At 39.8% G+C, this 22,163-nt stretch overlaps 1 long non-coding RNA gene across 2 annotated transcripts in view; it reads right to left on the bottom strand.

The window, feature by feature from the left end:
• Window positions 1-22,163, bottom strand: part of LOC128096084 (uncharacterized) — an 89,227-nt gene that overhangs the window by 64,828 nt on the left and 2,236 nt on the right. Inside the window, exon 2 of one of the 2 annotated variants that reach the window (XR_008213528.1) lies at window positions 13,353-13,426. The exons of the other annotated variant lie outside the window; for it this stretch is intronic. This is a non-coding gene — a long non-coding RNA (uncharacterized LOC128096084). The remainder of the gene's footprint in view (window positions 1-13,352; window positions 13,427-22,163) is intronic. 2 annotated transcript variants of the gene reach the window in all.

Genomic DNA, 22,163 nt, shown 5'->3' with positions numbered 1-22,163 from the left:
CCCCTCTAAGGCATCTCCATCCACTCTATTCTCCTCTAAGGCATCCCCATCCACTCTGTTCCCCTCTAAGGCATCTCCATCCACTCTATTCTCCTCTAAGGCATCCCCATCCACTCTGTTCCCCTCTAAGGCATCTCCATCCACTCTGTTCCCCTCTAAGGCATCCCCATCCACGCTGCTCCCCTCTAAGGCATCCCCATCCACTCTGTTCCCCTCTAAGGCATCTCCATCCACTCTATTCTCCTCTAAGGCATCCCCATCCACTCTGTTCCCCTCTAAGGCATCTCCATCCACTCTGTTTCCCTCTAAGGCATTCTGATCCCCTCTGATCGCCTCCAAGGCATCCCATCCACTATGCTCCCCTCTAAAGCATTCCTATGGCACCTTGCTCTTCGGCTTTCACAGCCATATCAAGGGGCCATTGAGCCACCAAACTAGTATAGAGAGATTACTTCAAAGTGAAAACATCTGAGATGGAGAAAAATCAATCTTGACTCAACTTCCTTCACTTGATGGAGGAAGATGGAGAGCCAGATGTCACAAAAACACCAGTGGGAAGCTACTCTTGGGCACCTGAACAGTAAGGGAAAACACGGTGTCAATAGGCCTCATCAACAGAATGGAGTCTTCTATCATTGAAGCCCTTCCCCCAGTTCCTATGTTCCTCCTGCAGGCTGCTACACAAGCCCTACCCCAAACTCCTGCATCTGTAATACATTTTTCTCCTATCAACCGGTCCCTTGTCAGTTAATTCACAGCTTCATACCCCTGCAACCGGTAGAATCTAAATTGGAGGAGAAATCTCAGCACTGTTTATTACAAATTGATTTTTAGTGTGATTGTAAGTCAGGGAGCAAAGTAAAAGACCCTGTCTTGTACTTGCTGAATTCTCCATAAGACTGCTAGCCCAGGCCTGGCGCTGATGGTTTTCACTTCATTTGCACAGGAACACCCGTTTAATTGAATGTAGAATTTCTGTACCAAACAAACACCTTCCCTCCCAAGGCTAACTAGATATTTCTCAGTTGTACTTCTTTGATTATTGGTGTGTTACCAAATATTCTCCTTATATAAGTCCCTGTCTTACCCTCCTCATCTGTTTCAGATTTTCCCACCTGCTCTGATTCTTCCAGAGGGCTGAGGACTATTCTCTGCTTTTGGTGACACCTTGCTGGCTACCTCCTGGTTTAATCAGCCTATGGGAGGTACCAGCAGGAGATCCGAAGGCAGGAGGGTGAGGGAGCCATGCTGCCTTTTCCCACTGTTTCCCTAAGAGCAGCATCTCTGGCAGGTTAAGTCCTTTGCAGCATTGAGGGGCATAGAAAAGCGCTGTTCCAGGAGCAGCACTCACCAGGTCATGCCCCTCTGTTCGCCTTTGCTTCTTCAGCCCCAGAGAGGACAGTTTCCCATCACTGATAATCCCAGGCTGCCTCACTCTCCTTGTTTGCATTTCTAATCCTCTCATTAAGTATGAAACTTCCAGAACAATTAGAGATTACCACCTGTGGAGTAAACTCGATCCATCAGGTTTTTTGACAGCCATTAGGAACAGCTATTTTCGGGCTTAGGCCCAACATTCCAAAGTACTCCAAAACATAAGAGGTAACTGAGTTGAGTAGGTCAATCACCTGACTGGGTGACAACTCCTTAGGAAGGGGGAACCCCATCTAGGTAGGCAGAACCATCTTAAGTGTTAAAGGGAGGAATAATTATTTGTTTAACGAGATAATGTTCTTTTCCTCCCCAGGATTCCCATCCCCTACGTAACAAGAATTGCTATGGGTTCTGCTGGTCCCTTCACCCTCCTGAATGTTTCAGAAAGACATAACATTTCCTTCTCCTCTTCTGTCTCTTTCTTTTAGATAGCCAGTGAGTTTCCAGGACCCTAGCTCCCCAAGAGAGGCTCAAAAACATCACAGTTTTCTTGTATGTCATTTCCTTTTTCCAGGAGGGATTGATGGTTGTTGTTGGTTTTGCTGTGTATGTGGTAGGACAGAGGGGCTGAGAGCATCTAGGATTGCTACATTCTCTTAATAACTATGCACAAGTGAGTGCTGTTTCCTTATGGCATTTTTCTGGAGATAGTAATTATACCTTTAATTTTTCAATGTTAAAATGAATTTTTTTGGACCAACAAAAGTTTTCTTCTGATTGACACTTGACTCTTTGTTTCTGCCCCCTCAGGAACTGTAGACTCTTTGCTTGGATATCCATAACACTCCCATGTATATGTCATGTCCCCAAGTACTTCAATTTTTTAACCATTTTTCTTCTATGTCTTAGCAATTTTGATAATTCTTTTGTAACAGATTTTCAACACTCTCTATTGTCTGCTTGGCTGCTCCCATCTTGGCTTTTTAACTTGGCGTTTATGTTTTTCAAATTAAACAATCCTTCATCATATCATATTTCCATAATTATTTATTCAAGTTACATAATTCTTTAGTCTTTCTTGAATTGTTACTATAAAACAATTTTTTCAAAAGTCTACTGAAAATGACTGTTCTGAGCTAGATCATCTCTGCCCTCAGAGCTGCTTTATTTTATTTTTCTGTTGTCTTTTTTATTTGTTTTGGTTTAAAAATACATTTGTAGGTGATACAAATTAGTTAATTTATCCACAGTTAGTTAATCTTCCATTCTATTGGGCATGATAAATTTAATTCAGTAGTTATATACATTTGCTTTGAAAATTATAAATTTATAAACTCAAGTTCCAGTTGCTTTTGGGATACTATCTTACAAGGGCTCCAACCTACAGTATGGCTTGTTAAGGAAGGGAATGGCTCAGTTGCCTTTAGCCTACTGGCTATGGGTGAGATAGGACCTCTGTTGGTCTTTTCTGTGTCGAACACACAGATTGCAAGCCCAGTGCCACTTTGAGATCTTTGGCAGCAGTTAACTTTGCAGCTCACACAAGATTGAGCCTGTATGATAGTGAGTATTCAGAGACGGGTAATACTTGGGGGGCACTCACCAACCTAAGACAGAGCGCCTGTGTGGCCTGGGCAGGCGTCTCTATGACGGGTAAGGTGACCTGCTGATGTCCCATGCAACCCAAGTCAGAAGCTCATTTTTAATGAAAATAATTTTTACATTTTTAATAAAAGGGGGACCTGTAGGTCCCTGGCCTCCGTTTTGGGTAACTGTTGCCTTGCTTGCGGACCTTGACCTTGATATCCTCCCTATGCTAATTCCCTGCCAGGTTCCACCCTCCTGAATGCTTAAGGGAAGTTCCTTGTCTGTGTATCCTGAATAATGGGCGTTAACAGCTTAGATGCAAGATTGTAAAACATCAGCAGCGAACTTCTGCCCTCCGGGGTTCTCCCATTGTGCTGTAAGCCTGTATTTAAGACCTCCTCCCTCTTTCAATAAATAACATTCGGCATTTAAAATTAAATATATATATATGTGTGTGTGTGTGTGTGTGTGTGTGTGTGTGTGTGTATAATTGAATGAATATTGTGAATGTAATCTATGAATAGCACAAATGTGATTAATATCATGAATGTAATTAATGAATATCATGAGTGTAATTTAAAAAATAAAAAGAAAAAAATACATTTGTAGGTGATACGATTTTTCTGTTTACCTGTCATTCAAAGGATGCTGTTTACTTCCCGGTATTTGCTTATAATTAAGTAAAACTTGACAAGGATTGGTGTGTCTCTACAAAGCCTTCCTTTTAGAAGGGGTTGGGTCTAGGTAAAAGAAATGAAAGGAAAAAAGATTTCAAAAGATAGGATATTTGGGATCCAGCAGGAGGAGTCAGATGTCCTCGAATCTGAGTTGCTGAAAGAAAATACATTTTATTCCTTTTTTGTATTCACAACACAACGTCTGTTTCAAAAATAAGTAAATAAGAGTTTGGATGGGTAGATGAACAAATGAATTAGTTCGAAGTTCAAGAGTCTTTAAAGTAGTCATCAAAAGAAAATTTCCATTAAGGCAAAGATCAAATTTTTAAATATTCCTTTTTTTTTTAAACAGACTGTCAACTCAACAAAATGGTAGATTTAAGTAAGATTAATGTTTTTTAAGTTACAAAGAGCCATTTCTATTAAAATGCCATTATTTCCTGAGTTCTGAACCAATACTCTTTTTTTCTAGATGTGGACTGAACAAATACACAAATGAGTCATCTGAATTGCAAATAGTCCGTGGGAAGCGTGATGGTGTCAGGGAAAGAGCAGACCACTTAGTGAAAACCAGAGTCCCAGTCCATCTTTTTAGCTGTCCGACTTGCATATGCCATTGACGTGACGTCTCTAATTTCTTATGTGAAAATCTGCCTTAGCTACTTCAAATAAGGGGACTCATGTGCATATTAAGTGGGAAGCACTATGCAATCTGAATTGTGATTATTATCATTTCATGAGTTGATTTAAGCACAGTGTTCCAGTTAGAAGATAAAGAATATGACCGACTCTAAGGATGGAAGGGGAAAACAAAATGAACAAACAAAACCCCCAAATGATCTGTGCACTAAAGGAGAACAAAAAGAAGCATGCTTAATGGAAGGAGCTGAAGAGAGAAAAACCACGCAAGTCCTCTACTTCAGAGTGACTGAAACTGCCGCCTTTGAACTCAAGAAACTCTCAAATGAGAATAAACAGACCTTCTCCTATTGATTGAAGTACAGCAAGCAGATTCTGCTGAGCAAATCTGATGCCCAGCTGAACTGTATTTTTCCAATGGAGGTGCCTTTTCTTTTCTTTTATTAAAGTCGAATTGAAGTGCATTAAGAACATAGTTTTCTAGTGATTGCAGCCTGATGACTTTCTGTGGTCTTCTGTCTGGGCACTAACACTCAAGCCACTGCCAGCTCCTAATGGTTATGGGAGTTTTCACATCAACTGAAGGCCAGTGCCCTAAGATGAGGCAGTGGCCACCTTCCCCAACACTTTCCTAAAAGTGTGCGAAAATGATCTCTACCTTCAGCCTGTCTTCTCTCCATTCTGTCTTCCAATATAATGATTTGACAACTCTTTAAATCCAAGATTCTTTTATTATTTCCAAACTTCCTTGTTTGGTTTCAACTGCTACATTTTCTAACATTCTACCCTTTAAGTAATCTTAAAATTCCCAATTGCTGATTGCCATACATGTGGTGTAACTATGCATAGAAAATTTGTTGAACAATCTTTTATTCTTTTAGGCAATATTAACTGCCATTCTAGTGCAGCCTTTTCTAATGGTCTCTGCGAATGCTACAGGAAGAATTAGTTACTGTTATAGAATATTATTTTAAGGTGTGTTACTTTTGTTTATGTTGCATTTGTTTAACTCTGTGAAGCTGTGTTACTTTGCCTGTCTAAAACACCTGATGGTCTAATAAAGATCTGAACAGCCAACAGCAAGGCAAGAAGAAAGGATAGGTGGAGCTGTCAGGCAGAAAGAATTAATAGAAGGAGAAATCTGGGAGGAGAAGAAGTAGCCAGAGAAGGAGGTGGACATCAGGGGATAGCCACCCAGCTATGTAGTCCAGCCATGGAGCAAGAGTGAAAGTAAGATTACAGAAGTAAGAAAAGTAAAAAGCCCAGAGGGAAAAGGTAGAAGGGATAAGTTAAAGTTAAGAAAGCTGGCAAGAAACAAGCCAAGCTAAGACTGGGCATTTATAATTAAGAATAAGCCTCCATGTGTGACTTAGTTGAGAGCTGGGTGACAGGCCCCACAAAAGAGCAAAGAGTAAAAACAACCAACAACAAGCTACTCTCCTTTTTTTCTATTCTACCACATTCTGTACCCCAAGGGCATCTGCTGTGTGCATAGATGTGTATCTGTATGTATCTTCCTGCCACATCATAAAATCTCCAAGGCCAGGAACCTCTTCTTTTTTGTTTGTACCAACCTCATTCCTCAAAATGAATTGCTCTATCATGATGCAACTGTGCAAGACTTGTGAGATACAATATTTCAGAGGATATTTGCCAAAAGTAGGTAAACAAAGAAATACAGGAAAAGGGCCCATTATTCCCTATTTCTTCCCATCTCAATTGTTATTCTTATAACCTTTTTGATTCAGCAGTAATAGTGTGTGATATGTCACCTACTATAGGGCAGGACAACAAATATTCCAAACATTTGGAAAAACAGAAAAGGCTTGGAACAGTGCCAGTCACCTGTCTGTTGCTGCTTGTAGTCTCTTTGCTTATATAAAACTGCAAACAAGTACCAATTGCAGCACAGGGAAATGGCTGAAACACGCTGGGCATCCCATGATTGAGCACTTCTCTCTACATACCATGTGGCAGCCTTACCCATGTCATCAAGCAGGACCAGCAACTCACTTGTTGTTGTTGTAAGAAAGAAACAATAATATGAAGTTTGACCTTGTCAAAACCAAAGACTGGAAAACAGCCATGAAAACAAAGCGCATGGTGGAAGGAGAATTTCTGAAAGTTCTCCTTTGATCTCTACATGTACATGCCCAAACTCACACACGTTAAGTTTCTTAAAAGTTAAGAAACAAGAACTGTGGTTGGAAGAATTTCCTCATTTCTAGATCATCATCATTATATACAAATGTGGGCAGAATTCCTGTCTAACAACGATCAAGAACAATACTTACTAGCTCTTGGTGATCAATTGACTCAATGAGATTTGTGGCCTTTGAAACCTGAGGACAGTTGCATGGTGGAGTAACTTCTAGAACCCAAAAATAAAAAAGGGAAGGGTGACTTTGTTTTTACAGAATCCATTAATGCAATCAGTGTTTGAGAGTGAATTAGGCACTGTTCAAGGTGCTGGACCTGAAATGGGCAAAGTGGAGAGCTGTGATCTCAAGCAGCCTGCACACCGGGGATGGAGTTGATGGCTTAGTGATGACTTCAGATTCTCCACTCCTCTTTGAGTGCCAGTCTTGCAACATAGTCCACACTGTGGAGAAAGGGTTTTTCATGTTATGTAAACTTGTAAACTCAAAGTCAGAAAAGAATGTTAAATCACCTTAGGAGGAGAAATGATACCGAAAAATAGTCTAAAATACAGTTAATATTTTAGTTACAAAATTTAATATAATGGGTAAGTTTGACTTGAAAATATGGGAGTCCAAGGCTATTGTTAGCACAATGTATAATAAGACACACACACACACACACACACACACACACACACACACACACACATCTTGCATCTATATTCTCTACTTACACACATAAATCTTCATAAAACATCAGCTGCATAGCACAGGCAGAGAGTAGGTACCTTGCTTTTTTTACTCTTCAGTGGGTTTCATAGTCACCGCATTGACTGATGTGTAAAATGTTAGAACCGCAGGGAAGCTCTTTTGCTCACAGATCACCCATCTGAGCTGTGTTCTCTGCTGATGTAGTATAAGACTGGAGCAGCTCCTTACCTGTGTGTTCTCAGCAGAGAAAAGCCGGCAAGCACATTAAGAGCAAGAGGAGCCAGAGAACCAAGGGTCACATGAGCTAGTAAACCCATCCAGATTGGAAGATCATTCTATAAAACAGCTGGTTTCAAGACTGCCACACTCCAATCCATCTTTTTGTAACAAATACTTTGCAGTGTAAATTCTAAGTGTGATAAAATGGGTGGATAATATAATTCACTTCACACATAGTTTTTCTGTAATACTCTGAATAATATATAAATTAGCAAAGAAGAAAGTTATTTATATACTATCTATATCATCATGTATGAAATTAGATATAATGGTGGCCTGGCCAAGTTATACATAGAATCATAGTGCATCCACTAGGAATAAAAACAGATTGAAAAATGTATCATAGTTGCTGGCTTACACATCACAATATTTCAATTTTCCAAAATGCTTAAAATGTAATTGTCCTCTGGTTATATGCTTGAAATTGCAATGTATATTAAAGCCACAACCAACCAACCAACCAACAAACCAAAAATGAATTATAACTATATGTAAAATGTAGTCAGGTTCAGGGCTTAAATGACAAGCAGGTTCTCACCAACATTAATGTCCGCTAAAACATCTCTAAGTTCTATGAGATGCAGGACATTCTTTAATTGAAGGGACTGCCCTGTCCATTGCAACATATACTATTCTAGCTCCTTATTTCACTCTCCCAGTTAGAATAACAAAAGAATTCCGTGTCCTTCACTTTTGCAGGGTCTGTAGCATGTACCCATGGTCTACCATCTTTAAGCTACCTCAACATTGCCCTGGAGATGGGGCCAGGCTAGGCTTTCATTTGAATCCAGACATATGCTTAAATGAGTCAGTCAGATCCATTTAAAGCAGTTGGTTTGCAATTGGTGTTTTCCTTCAATGTCTGCAATGCAGAAAAGTCTGACTACAAAATTCTCCTCCCAGGAATTCACTCCACTAATTGTGTCTGTACAAAGTATAAAGAGTTGCATGATGAGAACTTTGATTTAAACTTTCTATTGTTGTTTTTCTCTATAACAAGCATGTTTTACTGTTTACTGTCTTAAATGATACATTTACTCAATAAAAAATAATAAAGGGCTTAAAAATGACATCGCCAACTTGAGTTGTGAATTCAGCATCCCAACTGAGCATTCTAGTGTATTATTGCCATGACATTGAACTTGCCACCTTGGCATCATATTATCTGTGAACCACTTCAGAAGTAAAAATGTTAAATATTCATTCTGTGTCAGCATGTTCTAACTTTCATGCCCTTTCCTAGACTCATCCATTTCGTTGAAATCTTTTGGGGCAGAAATGAATTAGCCAAAGGCTTGTCCTCTCAAAACGTGCAGGAAATTCTTTAAAGTCAGACCTTGGGGCTGCCCGCAAGAACTCAGCACCACCATTGCTTCATATTATGCCAAGTGTCAGGTCAAATATTTCACATGCCATCCTAAGTTGCTCCTTTTCAGTATTTAAAGGACAAGAGAAAAATATTCTGGAAACCCTCTTCCTATTTTACTCCTGTTTCTCCTTTTGCTTTTCTCCTCTCTCCTTCCCCCCCATCTCCATAGGCTCCATAGTAATCAAAGGGACTGGGGAAAGGACAGAGCACTTCCTCTTGGAGGGTGCAGAGGAGTGTGGAATTCAGAGCACTGAAGCCATAATTGTAACACAATTGACAGGAAACCTCAGAATCAAAGATTTTCTAAAATGATATTTTCTCCATATGCTCTTTTATATCTTTCACACTAAGAAATTGTTGCCTCAATCTTTTCTACATGAGGTCTTATTTGGAAAAATCATTAATATCTTCTAAATTGGTTTAAGCACTGGATTTTTATACTTAAGCTGGTTTTCTGATACCTGGGAACAATATATAATACAGAGAGGAAGTTACCGTTATTTTATTTGATTCCCACACAGACATATAAGTTGTTCAGTTTTAATACTAAGTACTCAGCTTTGAGAAATGTATTCTAAGGAATGATCAATCATGTCTTCTCAAGTTTTACAAGCAAACTATGTCCCTTGAATTGAAAAATTCACATTTAGCAGGCAATAGTCTGTAGCATGTAGCAACAATAACTACAGATGAATCAGTTCCTTATCCCATTCAGGCTGCTATAAGATAATACTTAAGATCTGGTTATTTATAAACAGTAGGATTTATTCCTCATAGTTGTGGGCTGGGAAGTAAGTCCAAAATCAGGGCATAGAGAAAGGGGCAAATGCCATAGCCTCACAAGGTAGAAGGGGCAAGGCAATATTTCTCCATTTCTTCTGCAAAGGCAGAGCCATCGTGACTGATCATCATGAACTCCTCAGAAGTTCCTACTTTATAATAACATGACCTTTGGAGTTAGGTCTTAAGATATGGATTTTGAGAGACATTAGTATTGACACCAGAACTATCATTTTCCCACCTTGAAGAGTGGTACCTTTGGGCCATAAACTGATACTCCTTTCTAAACATTTAACCATCTTTTATACACAGAACCCATATTGTTGCCGAAGAGTTATCAGCTTGGTTATTCACACATTGCAGCCTCTTCTTTGGTCTTAATAAAAGTCAATGCCATCACAGGTCTAAGATTCACAATTTACTTATTGCTCTTTCTTAAAATGAGCACAATAATTAAAATTGTCCATGTAATTTGATTCACGAAGAAATCAATTAACAGTTAAAATTTTCCAGTATTCTGTTCCAATGATCCCAGGTTATTATATTATTTGATACTCCCAATGACTATAGGAGTAGTAGGCCAGATTAGTGTTAGTTCTGCCTCCTAGAAAAGAGAAGTCTAGCCACAATAAGCGAGAGCCTGAGCCATCAGCACAGAGCAGAGGGTAAAAGAATCTCATCTACCTCTGTATAAATCTATCATTCTTTAAACAAAAAGGTAGAAAACCATTTGATATATTTAGTTCTTCAATAAGACCTGAGCTGTACTTGTTTTCTTTAATGACAGATACACTAGGCAAAGCAATGAACCCATAGACCAATCACATACCTGGAATGAGTCTTTTTCTGTACTGCCAGCCAGCTCCCAACTAATGACATGACACTCATTAGCATTCAAAAATTTCAAAGTCAACAAAACACCATACAGGATCCAGATGCCATATATATATATATATATATATATATATATATATATATATATATATATATATACACACACACACACACACACATTCTTTCTTTAAAGTCTTTATTATTTTTAAACTTTTTTATGACTATTTATACCCATTTTCTTCAGCATCTAAGCACATTTTAAAATATGTTGCACCTTCTTAGAGGTTTTTCTCTGCCTGGACCTGACTTTACTAAGTGCCTATAGCATCAGCATTCTCTAACCACATAAGTCAAATCTTTTTTTTTTTTTTTTTGGTTTTTCGAGACAGGGTTTCTCTGTGTAGCTTTGCGCCTTTCCTGGAACTCACTTGGTAGCCCAGGCTGATGAGTCAAATCTTAAATTGCCATGCCAGCTGCCACTTGGCTCAGCTTAGCGAATGGCACTGGTGGCTGGCTCCAGCCCACAGGTAGCAATCAGTAGCCATGCTTCTGTATGCTGAGCCCCGGCTCGCCTGAGAGATTGCAGGACTAGGAACCATTTCCCACTCCTTGTCCAGAACTTTCTTAGCTTTTCTGTCTTTCTCTCTCCCGCCAATCAGCTCCCAAATAATGACACAGAGACTTATTATTAATTATGAAAGCTTGGCCTGTAACTTTGGCTTGTCTCAACTAGCTCTTATAACTTAAATTAACCCATATTTTTCAATCTGTGTTCTATCATGTGGCATTACCTCTCTTCCATCTTGCACCTCCTGTTTCCTCTCCATGTGTGGCTGGCGACTCTGCCTTTATGTTTCCAGAGTTCTCTCTGTCCCCAGAAGTCCTGCCTAACCTATTCCTGCCTAGCTATTGGCCATTCAGCTTTTTATTATACCAATCACAGCAATTCATTTTCACACAGTGTACAGATATTATGGGAGGGACTGAGGAGCTAAACCAGCCTGTATACTTTAGAAATGTCTTGACTTCAAATGGAAGGCGGGAAATGTGTTGTGTTGGGGGAGAGGTTATGCATTTGTTTCCACAGGAAGCAAAAAGTTATGGTTCTCTTCAAAGTTGATAAAGATCAAATTTGATTGGGGGGAACCTCCTGAAAATCTTGGCTACAGAAATGAAGAAAAAGCCAAGATGGATGAGAAGGAATGCCATGTGGTAGAACATAGACTAGCAAATATGGGTTAATTTAAGTTATAAGAGTTGGTTGAGACAAGCCTACGCTAAAGGCGGGGATTTCATTATTTTTAAGCTTCTGTGTCATCATTTGGGAGCTGGCTGGCAAGACAGAGAAAGACTTGCTACACAGAGACTTCTTATTAATTATGAAAGCATGGCTTTCCCTAACTAGCTCTTACAACTTAAAGTAACCCATTTATATTAATCTATGTTCTATTATGTGGCATTGCCTCTCTTCCATCTTGTACCTCCTGTTTCCTCTCTGTGTCTGGCTCACTTCCCCTGTGCGATTATATTTCTCTTCCTCTTCCTTTCTTTCACCAGAAATCCCGCCTATACCTCCTGCCTAGCTATTGGCTATTCAGTTTTTCATTATACCAATCACAGCAGTATCTTCACACAGTGTACAAATATATCACAACATTTCCCCCTTTTTGTCTAAATAAAAAGGAAAGGTTTTAACTTTAACATAGTAAAACTATACAATAAAAACAATTATCAGGTAAGAATTACATTCACAATGTCCAGTCTGTTTGTATTTGGCAAATTTGGAGAAAGCACTGTATTATCTCTCCTATCTTAGTGAGTCCAAAGTTTTATACCTAAACCACTTTCTATTATAACTTATATTGTCATCCTAAAAACTATCTTTTTAGATCTTAAGACGTTTTTTAAGTTTTTATGTTTTTCAAGCTTATAAACGTTACATTTCTTATGTAAGTTTCTTTTCTGAATTTGGTAATAGGAAAACTGTAAGTATAACTATTTCATCTTCAACCCCATCAGTGATCTGAGAATGATATAATATTACAGGATTAAACAGGAAGTACAGAGCAAACAAGTTCCAAAACTAAGAAATGACAGAGACATCTGGCTGCCTGGCTAGTCACCCAAGGTTCATCTGAAATGTTGGGGCATCCATCTTCATCCTACAGGCCTAGAATATCTGACAGACTTTTCTGTGAAGGAGGAAATTTTTGAAGGACTGTCCAGCCTTGTCTTGGCAAAGTTTGGCAGTTGCCTTCTTTTGTGTCCTACTTGTCCAATTTATACAGCATACTGTCAGCAGTCTATGCAAGGATAGTTTCTTGCCCAGTGGATTGCCACAGTAAAAGCAAACTCCATATGGAGGTTCTTTGATGACCATCATCCTTTTTTGAAGTAAATTGGTGCTGCCAAGAACAGATGTGTCTCACTGTTATGAAAAGCCTCAGATCATTAAAACATCTTAAATGGCATATTCTGTAGGTCTTTGAATTGTTTGAAGACCATTTATCTAAAATTGCCTGTTTGACCTTGAAGACATACCTAACATGACTATAGGTTTGATTGCTATAGCTGACTAACTACTAACCTTTATTATCTTAAATAGCTTTCAAGAATATAACTTCCCATTACATTTTTAAATGAGCTGCATAGGTACAATACCTTAAACAAGAGTAGAAACATATATGCAATGTAACAAAAATAACCTAAAATTTGCATCAATATATAAAAATACATACCAATATCAAATATTTGAGACTAGTGGTTGCTCAAAAGTAGATACAACAACCACCCTTTATCCCATCATTTTTATCCCCTTTTTTCTTTCAGAGAGATCCCTGAATTTAATCTCCTTTGTTTAGCTTTTTTCCTGACCATGAGCAATAACAACTTGTAACCAACTCCCCTAAATAATGACAAACGTCTATAACCCACTGAATGATCAAAAATCACCCACCTCACCTTTTGGTAATGTGGGCGTAGTGTTCTCTAGACTGCTTCCTGTTGTCCCAGGGTGACAGCATCTTTAGAGTACCCTGAGAAAATTGAGATAATGGTCAAGACCTGGGAGAACTAGCTGTGTTATTTTTTGTTTAGTTTCTACATAATGGGAAAGTGTAGAGTTTATCTGAAGTCTTGGCTTGGCTGGAGTAGTCTGTGAGGCTGGACCATCTCAGCTAGCAGCTTTGAAGTTGTTCTGGATACAGAATTTTGAGAAAACTTAACAGGCATTCTGAGAGGCTGGATCATCTGGGCTACTTGTCTTTATTAGTGTCTGGTCCTTTTTAAAAAAATTTTAATTTTTTTTTTGAAAACACATAAACTTTTTTTCCCTTTTGGTTTTTTGAGACAACGTTTCTCTGTGTAATAGCCTTGATTGTCCTGGAACTTGCTCTGTAGACTAGGCTGACCTCAAACTCACAGAGATCCACCTACCTCTGCCTCCTGAGTGCTGGGATTAAAGGCATGCATGACCACCATTATAGTTAACGTATATATCCATATTAACACAGTATATGATGGGTGATGTCACTCTGTATGCTGTGAATGTGTTGCTCTGATTGGTTGATAAGTAAAATGCTGATTGGCCAGTAGCCAGGCAAGAAGTATAGGCAGGATAAGCAGACAAGGAGAATTCTGGGAAGAGGAAGGCTGAGTCAGGAGATGCCAGCCCACCATCCAGGGAGCAGCATGTAAAGGCACATAGATGAAACCACAGAACACATGGCAACATATAAATTTAACAGAAATGGACTGAGTTTAAGTGTAAGAGCTAGTCAGTAGTTAGCCTGAGCTAATGGATGAGAAGTTTTAATTAATATAGGCCTCTGTGTTTACTTGGATCTGAGCGGCTGTGGACCAGGCAGAACACAGGAAAACTTTCAACTATAAATGGTGCCCAACGTGGGGCAAGAGTTTCCACCTAAAATCTGAGATAGCTTAAGAAGAGATTATAAATGCAGCTAAGCGAACCTGTAGATGTAACAGTCTTATTAAATAAGAAACACAGAGCCAAATGCAGAGTTAAAAGCCCAAGAGGTCAGAGCAGTACCTAAAAGCTGAGACTTAAGATCACCTTCTTACTCTTCCTGCTGCTGCCATCCTTCCCCTCTGAAAGAGGCCTACTTCCTGTGAGTCTGTCTTTTTATTGACTTTTTGTTCTGCCTTCTTATTGGTTGTAAACCCAACCACATGACCTCCTCATCACTACCTGTCTATATTGACCTCTAGGTCTCTATGGTTGGTATTGAGATTAAAGGCGTGTGTCTCCATGCTGGCTGTATCCTTGAACACATAGAGATCTGCCTGTCATGTGATTGGGATTCAAGGTGTGCACCACCACCACCTAGCTTCTGCTATGGCTTGCTATTACCTCTGACCCCCAGGCAACTTTATTTATTAACATACAAATAAAATCACATTTCAGTACAAATAAAATATCACCATACACACCTTCCTAGTTCATGTTGCTCATGGTGGGGCTAGGTACAATGATATGTCCCCTGGCTGTGGTGAATTCGTGTCATGTGGGCTGGAGCTACAGCATGGTAGATTCCTGCCTAGTTACACAGAGGTTTCTGCAAGCTGCACAACATGGTGCATGGTAGATATAGCTTTTGCTATTAAAAAAAAAAGTTTCTGGGCTATATGCTGCTGGATGGAAGCATAGATCCACTGCTTCCTAGAGTCAGTTGTGAGCTTGCTTCCCAGAGTCAACTGTGAGCTGGGTTCTCAGAGCTGGCTGTTTCTGTCATAACCAATTTTTTAGAAGTTGCTTGTTTGCACTTCCAGTTTTACTAGGTAATATTATTTCTTTCTTGGGTCTCTGAGGGAGTTAAAGATTAGATAGTTGTAATAACAATTTTCTTTGTTAAGAAATTCAGAAAAGAAACTCACTAAGAGGTGTTAAGTGTGTAAATTTGAAAGACATCATAAGATAATTTTCTGTTGGTAATATAAGTTAAGATAGAAAATAAATTAGGTACATTTTGGACTCACCAAAATAGAACAGATAATGGAATCTTTTCTCTGAATTTGTCAATCAAATGGACTAGACATTGATGATGTATTTATTGGTTGTATATATTGTAAATAGTTATTGTACTTATTGTACGTAGTTTTTCTTATATTAGTTACAGGTTTTTAAAATTTTTTTTATTTTTATTTTTTTATTTTTTTATTTTTTTGGTTTTTTCAAGACAGGGTTTCTCTGTGCAGCTTTGCGCCTTTCCTGGAATTCGCTTTGGAGACCAGGCTGGCCTCGAACTCACAGAGATCCACCTGCCTCTGCCTCCCGAGTGCTGGGATTAAAGGCGTGCGCCACCACCGCCCGGCAATTTTTTTTTTTTATTTTTATTAGACAAAAAAGGGAAAACGTAGTGATATTTTATTTGTGCATTAATAAATAAAGCTTGCCTGGAGATCAGGGGGAAAAGGCCAGCCATTTTAAGTAAATAAAGAAATCAAACAGCACACGCCATTAATCCCTTAGCAGGCAGGATCTCTGTGTGTTCAAGGCCACACTAGGGAACAGAACCAATCATGGTGACACAGGCCTTTAATCCCAGTACCAACCATAGAGACCTGGAGGTCTGGACAGACAGACAGAAAGTGACAGAACTATGTAGGAACAGGAAGTAAGGTAGCTGGGCTAAAATAGTCAATGAGAGGGCAGAACAGCAAGGCAATAAAGGCCTGGGTAGACAGGAAGTAACTTGCATTTGGAAGCTACAGAGCTGGTGAGGTGAGGTTGGCTGGTGGTTTTCCCTATTTCCCTGATCTAAGGCTTTCACCCCTATATTTGGCTCTGTGTTTTTTATTTAATAAGATCATTTTAGAAATTCATCTACATTTATAAACTTTAGACTCACAAATATAGGATAGATGATAAAATATTTTCTTTAATTTTGCCAAATACAAATAGACTAGATATTATAATTGTAATTCTTGCTTATAACTGTTTTGTTATATGTAATTTTACTATGTTGAAGTTAAAACCTTTCTTTTAAATAGAAAGAAAAGGGGAAATGATGGGTGATATCACTCTGTATGCTGTCAATGTGTTGCTCTGATTGGTTGATAAATAAAATGCTGATTGGCCAGTAGCCAGGCAGGAAGTATAGGCAGGATAAGCAGACAAGGAGAATTCTGAGAAGAGGAAGACTGAGTCAGGAGATGCCAGCTCACTGTCCAGGGAACAGCATGTAATAGCACACAGGTAAAGCCACAGAACATGTGGCGACATATAAATTAACAGAAATGGGCTGAGTTTAAGTGCAAGAGCTAGTCAGTAGTAAGCCTGAGCAAATGACCAAGCAGTTTTAATTAATATAAGCCTCTGTGTGTTTCCTTGGGTTTGAGCGGCTGCGGACCAGGCAGGACACAGGAAAACTTTCAACTACAAGTATGGGATGTGCAGTGTGCACAAGTCAGCTAAAGATCGAGTTTTTTGTTCTATGTTTGAGCAGGTAAAAAAACATCTGTTAACTTCATAGTTTGTTTGGATTGTGTAACCAAACCTCTATCATGACATATGGAAGGATGGCATGTAATAATAAGTCATGAGAACTCTGTAGCCAACAAGATTTATCATGTTTCATCCATTCTCACAGCTGTTCCCATAGTAGAGGAATCAGCACATACATCATCTGTTCTGTAGTATTTCTCATTGTTGTTTTTTTCATGTCTGTAGCCAAGATTTTCAAGAGGTATCTTCCAATCAAATCTAATTTTTATTAATTTTGAAGAGAATCATAACTTTTGTTTCCTCTGGAAACAAAGGCATAACCTCTCCCCCAGCATAACATATTTTTCTCATCTCCATTTTGACGTTAAGACAATCTTAAAAATATATAGGTTGGTTTAATCTAGCAGTTTCCATAATCCAATGTCTCCCAGCAACTATTGCTTTTTGTACATTAGCATTTAAAAAATTGAAAATCAACAACATACCATACAGGATCTAGACACCCTGTGTATTTCCCATTTTTATGTGGCTTCTTTTTTTATTTTACTTTAGTGTTTCTTTAAAGACTTTATTTTTAAACTATTTATTTTGTTCTATGATTATCTATACCCATTTTTTTAACTGTATCTGTTTAAAGGTTTTCTCAGTCTGGACTGCTTTACTGTGTACCTGCAACCTTCTCTGAATGCAGCAGCTGGGAACAGCATTTGCTTGTCCCAGCTGTGTGAATTTGCCGAGCCCAGGCTGTTTCAACTTAGCACTGGCTGCTCAAGTGCTGGCTGTACAGCAGCCGTGCCTCTGTAAGCTTCAAGCACTGGGTTACTAGGAAGCTGTGTCCATTTTTGGGTTTTTTGTTTGTTTGTTTTTAGACAATTCTCAGGTCCTGTTTGGAAATACATGCCCAGAGGTTGGGCACCATAGGTAGCTAGTCTTTTTCTGTCCTGCTAATCAGCTCCCAAATAATGACATGGAGACTTCTTATTATTTATGAAATTTCAGCCTATAGCTTAGGCTTGTTCATAACTAACTCTTATAACTTAAGTTAACCCATTTATATTAATCTAAGTTCTGTCACATGGCATTACCTCTCTTCCATCTTGTACCTCCTGTTTCCTCTCTGTATCTGGCTAGCCTGTGTCCTGTGCACCTAGATTCCTCTTTCTCTTCCTTTCTCTCCCTGGAAGTCCTGCCTATACCTTCTGCCTAGCTATTGGCTGCTCAGCTTTTTAGTACGCCGATCACCGCAACATATCTTTACACAGTGTGCAAATATCCCCCAACACACACCCCATTGGCTTTTACCAATTTTCAATTTTGCTGGCAGCTTCATTTCAAGGAAAATCTTATGAACTACAGATAATGGGGGTTTCTCAAGTTATCAGCACCCCCAGATCATAGTGCAAAGCATACTCTCTTCAGAACAGGGGAGAAGTCATGGGGTCATTGTAGCAGGAATCTTAAAGAGTCTCACCGGATCCTCAGCTGGTCTTGTTTCCTCAGACTGGAAGCCTCTGGGTCCTCATCCAGAATGGGTCTCAGTTGAACTGCTGCTGGAAACCTGAAAGCTTAACCAGCCAAATGCTTCTAGTTTCTGGTCCTCACGCCTTATATACCTTTCTGCTTTCTACCATCACTCCCTGGGATTAAAGGCTCGCTTTCTGGGATTAAAGGTGTGAGTCACCATGCTTGGCTGTTTCCAATGTGGCCTTGAACTCACAGAGGGATTTCCATCTCTGGAATGCTAGGATTAAAGGCGTGTGCTACCACTGCCTAACTTCTATGTTTAATATTGTGGCTGTTCTGTCTCTGACCCCAGATAAGTTTATTAGGGTGCACAATATTTTGGGAAACACAATACCATCTCAGGTCATAGCTGAGCTCAAGCCACTGTGGGTCACTGTTGAGCCTGAGCCACCACTGTATGACAGCGGTTCATTCATCTACAGCTTTCCACCTTCTGGTTTGAGAATGGAAAGCCTTCAGCCATGCCGTTGTGATCCCCTCCACATACTTCCTACCAATGCAGTGGAAGCATAGCACAAGTTGTTGGAGAAGTGAAAGCTACTATTATTTACTGAGAGTCCAAGTTCCAGGTGCCAGGTGGGGAGTTTAGATCTACTATTGCATTTACTCTCTTTGGTTCAAGAAGGGTGGTCATTTCATTTTCTTTTCTAAGTTCCTACTGCAAGTTGTAAAAACAAAGCGAAAAACCATAAAGAACACAAGTGTGGTGGTTTGAATGAGAACAGCCTCCATAGGTTGCTATGTTTGAATACTTGGCCCCCATTTGGTAGAACTGTTTGTGAAGGATTAGGAGGTGTGGCCTTGTTGGAGGAAGTGTGTCACTGGCGACTGGCTTTGAGGTTTCAAAAGCTCAAACCAGCCCCATGGTCTCTCTTTCTGTGTCATGGTTGTGTTTCAAGATGTGAGCTCTCAGCTGCTGCTCGGTGCTATGCCTGGCTGCCTGATGCTACACTTCCTGCCATGACTGTCATGACTATGAAATTGTAGACTCAAATAAACTCTTTCTTTTTGGCAAAGTTGCCTTGGTCATGGTGTCTTATCATAGCAATAGAAAAGTAACCAAGACAGCCAGGAAGACAGTTTATTCAAGGAGACCTGCAGACGACCAAGAAGTGCCTGTCTTTATTACTAGCTTTCATTGTTTGCTGTTTTGACATTATTATACTGCTGCTAATCTTATTTTTAAAAACAATAAAATATTTAGACATGCTTATCCTATTTTTAAAAATAAAAAATGATCTTTAGACATACATTTTTAGCCTTTTTAATTATAGAGCTGGGGTGAACAAAAGCTGCATTCACCTGGTTCCTCGTTGCTATATTTTTACACTATCTGCTTGTTTATTCTGTTAGAGCATGCTTCTCACATGATTTCAATGTAAGGATGCTGCATCTCCTCATTACTGATTCTCTGCTTAGTGACAAAAACAAAACAGAACACAGCACATTAACAAAGGAAAAATTCCTTCCTGCCATTTCTTGGCTTTCCTTGCCACTGCTCAGCTGGCAAGTTAATGAAAGAAGGTGAGGAGACGAAAAGAAAAGAAAAAAAGCCCTAACAAACATGTGTTTAGTTGTACGGAAAGATCACGGAGAAGCTACAGTTATCGCCTTTGTATCGAATACAGCAGAGTATCCCCGAGGTCAAAGAATCCCTCATCCTTCCTTCCAGATGCCTTCTTCCCTTCATTTCTTACCCTGGCGACTGGCTTCTCCACTTGAAGCCCGTTTCAGGAAGTTGACTTTCTGATGGAGGGATGACAGAGAGCCAGCCTCCTGTGTCATCAGCAGCTTGTGGTTCTGAGATGCATGCAGAAGTGATGTGGGTGGTTCTTCGGGCTGCTGCATCACTGGTGGAACATGTCACAAGCAGACATTTCAGACCTCACACTGCAGCTGCTGGAGCCTGGGCTGCAGATCTGCAGGCCACCAAGCAAGGCAGAGACACCGCAATAAAAAATGCTTTAACACTTCTGAGGAGAGACAGGAGCAGCTGTTGATATTCTAAAGCAACTCTCCAAATTAGAATGAAATCGTGTAGCCAGATCATTCCCCAAATATCTTTTATCATCCGGCATTCTAGCTGTGGAGTGAGCATCACCTTGCACATATCAAACTTACGTGGGAGCCAAACTTGAACCCCAAACTCTAAACTTTAAAAGAGAATAGTGTTTTGCTTTGCCAGTTCCCAAATAAGGGAACCACTGTCTATCACTTTGGGAGTGGGAGGGTCTGATGAACCAGGACAAGTTAAAAGGGAAACCTTGATGTGCAGCCTCTTTGGGATCAACGGCTGTCTCAGAGAAAAGCCATTGCTCCTTTAATGGTCTGTGTCTAGTGTAACTAGGAGCATATTGACTGTCTAAAATTCAGATCTTTCTTTGAAGTAGAAACATGCCACTTTAACTGTGTTCTCATCTTCTACATCCCACTGAATGAATAACCCAAATTACACAGAACAGCAGCAAATTGGCTCATCATAGCCCTGTTATAATTTTAAAAGAATAAAGATCTGAAAAAGCAGAAAGCCTGAAGGAACTAGTGAAGCCTGCTAAGGGGTTGACAGGTCTTTCCTCAGAAGGACACAGATTCTATTTCAACCTTGGGTTATAGTGATCAAGAGTCATTCACGATTTGTGTTATATTTACATGTGTCCTCACCATAGTATCCCTAACAGGGATACTGACAGTTTGCCTTTGCCAGCCCTGCACTCTCCTCTGGGAGTACAGGGTGCACTCAGCCACATGTGGGATGTCAGTCATTTTCTCCCATACAAAGTGATCTTTGCAAAGTGAAGTCCAAGGTGTCAGAGGATGCCTAGCCTTTCCACTGTCAGCTGCCTGCCTCTCTTCCAGCTCCCCAGCTCAGAAGGGAAGGTACAGCAGCTGGTTGCCTGGCTGATGAGACAGGCCCAGACACTCCCCGGATTTGGGACAGACAGAACTTGAAAAACATAAATGCATACCTACAAGAAGGGCACTTTGCAAACAATGAAATTTTCTTGGTTTTAACAAAGCATTCCTTTGTGATGATAAAACACCAGTTCACAGTCAAAATTCGGCTCCATTATTGAGTGTTATCTGTGAACCCTAAATAAAGTCGATGATGATTCTCCAGCTGTCAGACTCCAGGCCCCCATTCTGAACCACAGAATAACTAGCTGAACAGTAATAGCGGCTGGAATCTCTCCGTGATTAGATTAATACTGATAGTTTCAGTCCACAGATCATTCCAGGCAGTCAATGAACAAACAACTCCTAGTCATAGATTTTTTTCCCTCATGTTTCATAGGATTCAGTGAAAAAGTACACCATTAATTGAAGAGATTTGGGGTGAATTTGAGCATGAATAAGCATCAGCATCCTTATTAGGAATTAGAGTGCTCTGTTTTAGGAGGAAAAAAAGCTGGTGTTGACAGAAAACTTCCATAGAGAACCTCCCACAGGTTGTAAATGACTTCTTCCTCCAGATTTGATACTGACCAGCAAAGGGGTGGGGACTCAATATTGGGAAGAGGTACCCAACATAGATACACCATATACTACCAGGGTATGTCTGTGTCGGGTACCTGGATGATGCCGAACATTGGTGCTGAGCCACCCAAGCGCATAGATAGCATCGACGCCCACAAGAAAGCATGCTGTCTAACATCACTGAGGAGCCCAGCTCCCTAACTTGACCACACTGAGAGCAAGAACTGCTTGACTCCCGTCTTTAATTACCAGCCATCAGTGCCGGCAGGTAGTGTTGAGACTTATCCAGAGACCGGGAGGTCCCAAGA

This window comes from Peromyscus californicus, unplaced genomic scaffold (assembly GCF_007827085.1).
Source record: "Peromyscus californicus insignis strain IS unplaced genomic scaffold, ASM782708v3 Scaffold_5__1_contigs__length_169319896, whole genome shotgun sequence".
Lineage (NCBI taxonomy): Eukaryota > Metazoa > Chordata > Mammalia > Rodentia > Cricetidae > Peromyscus > Peromyscus californicus.
This window is presented reverse-complemented; position numbering and strand designations above follow the sequence as displayed.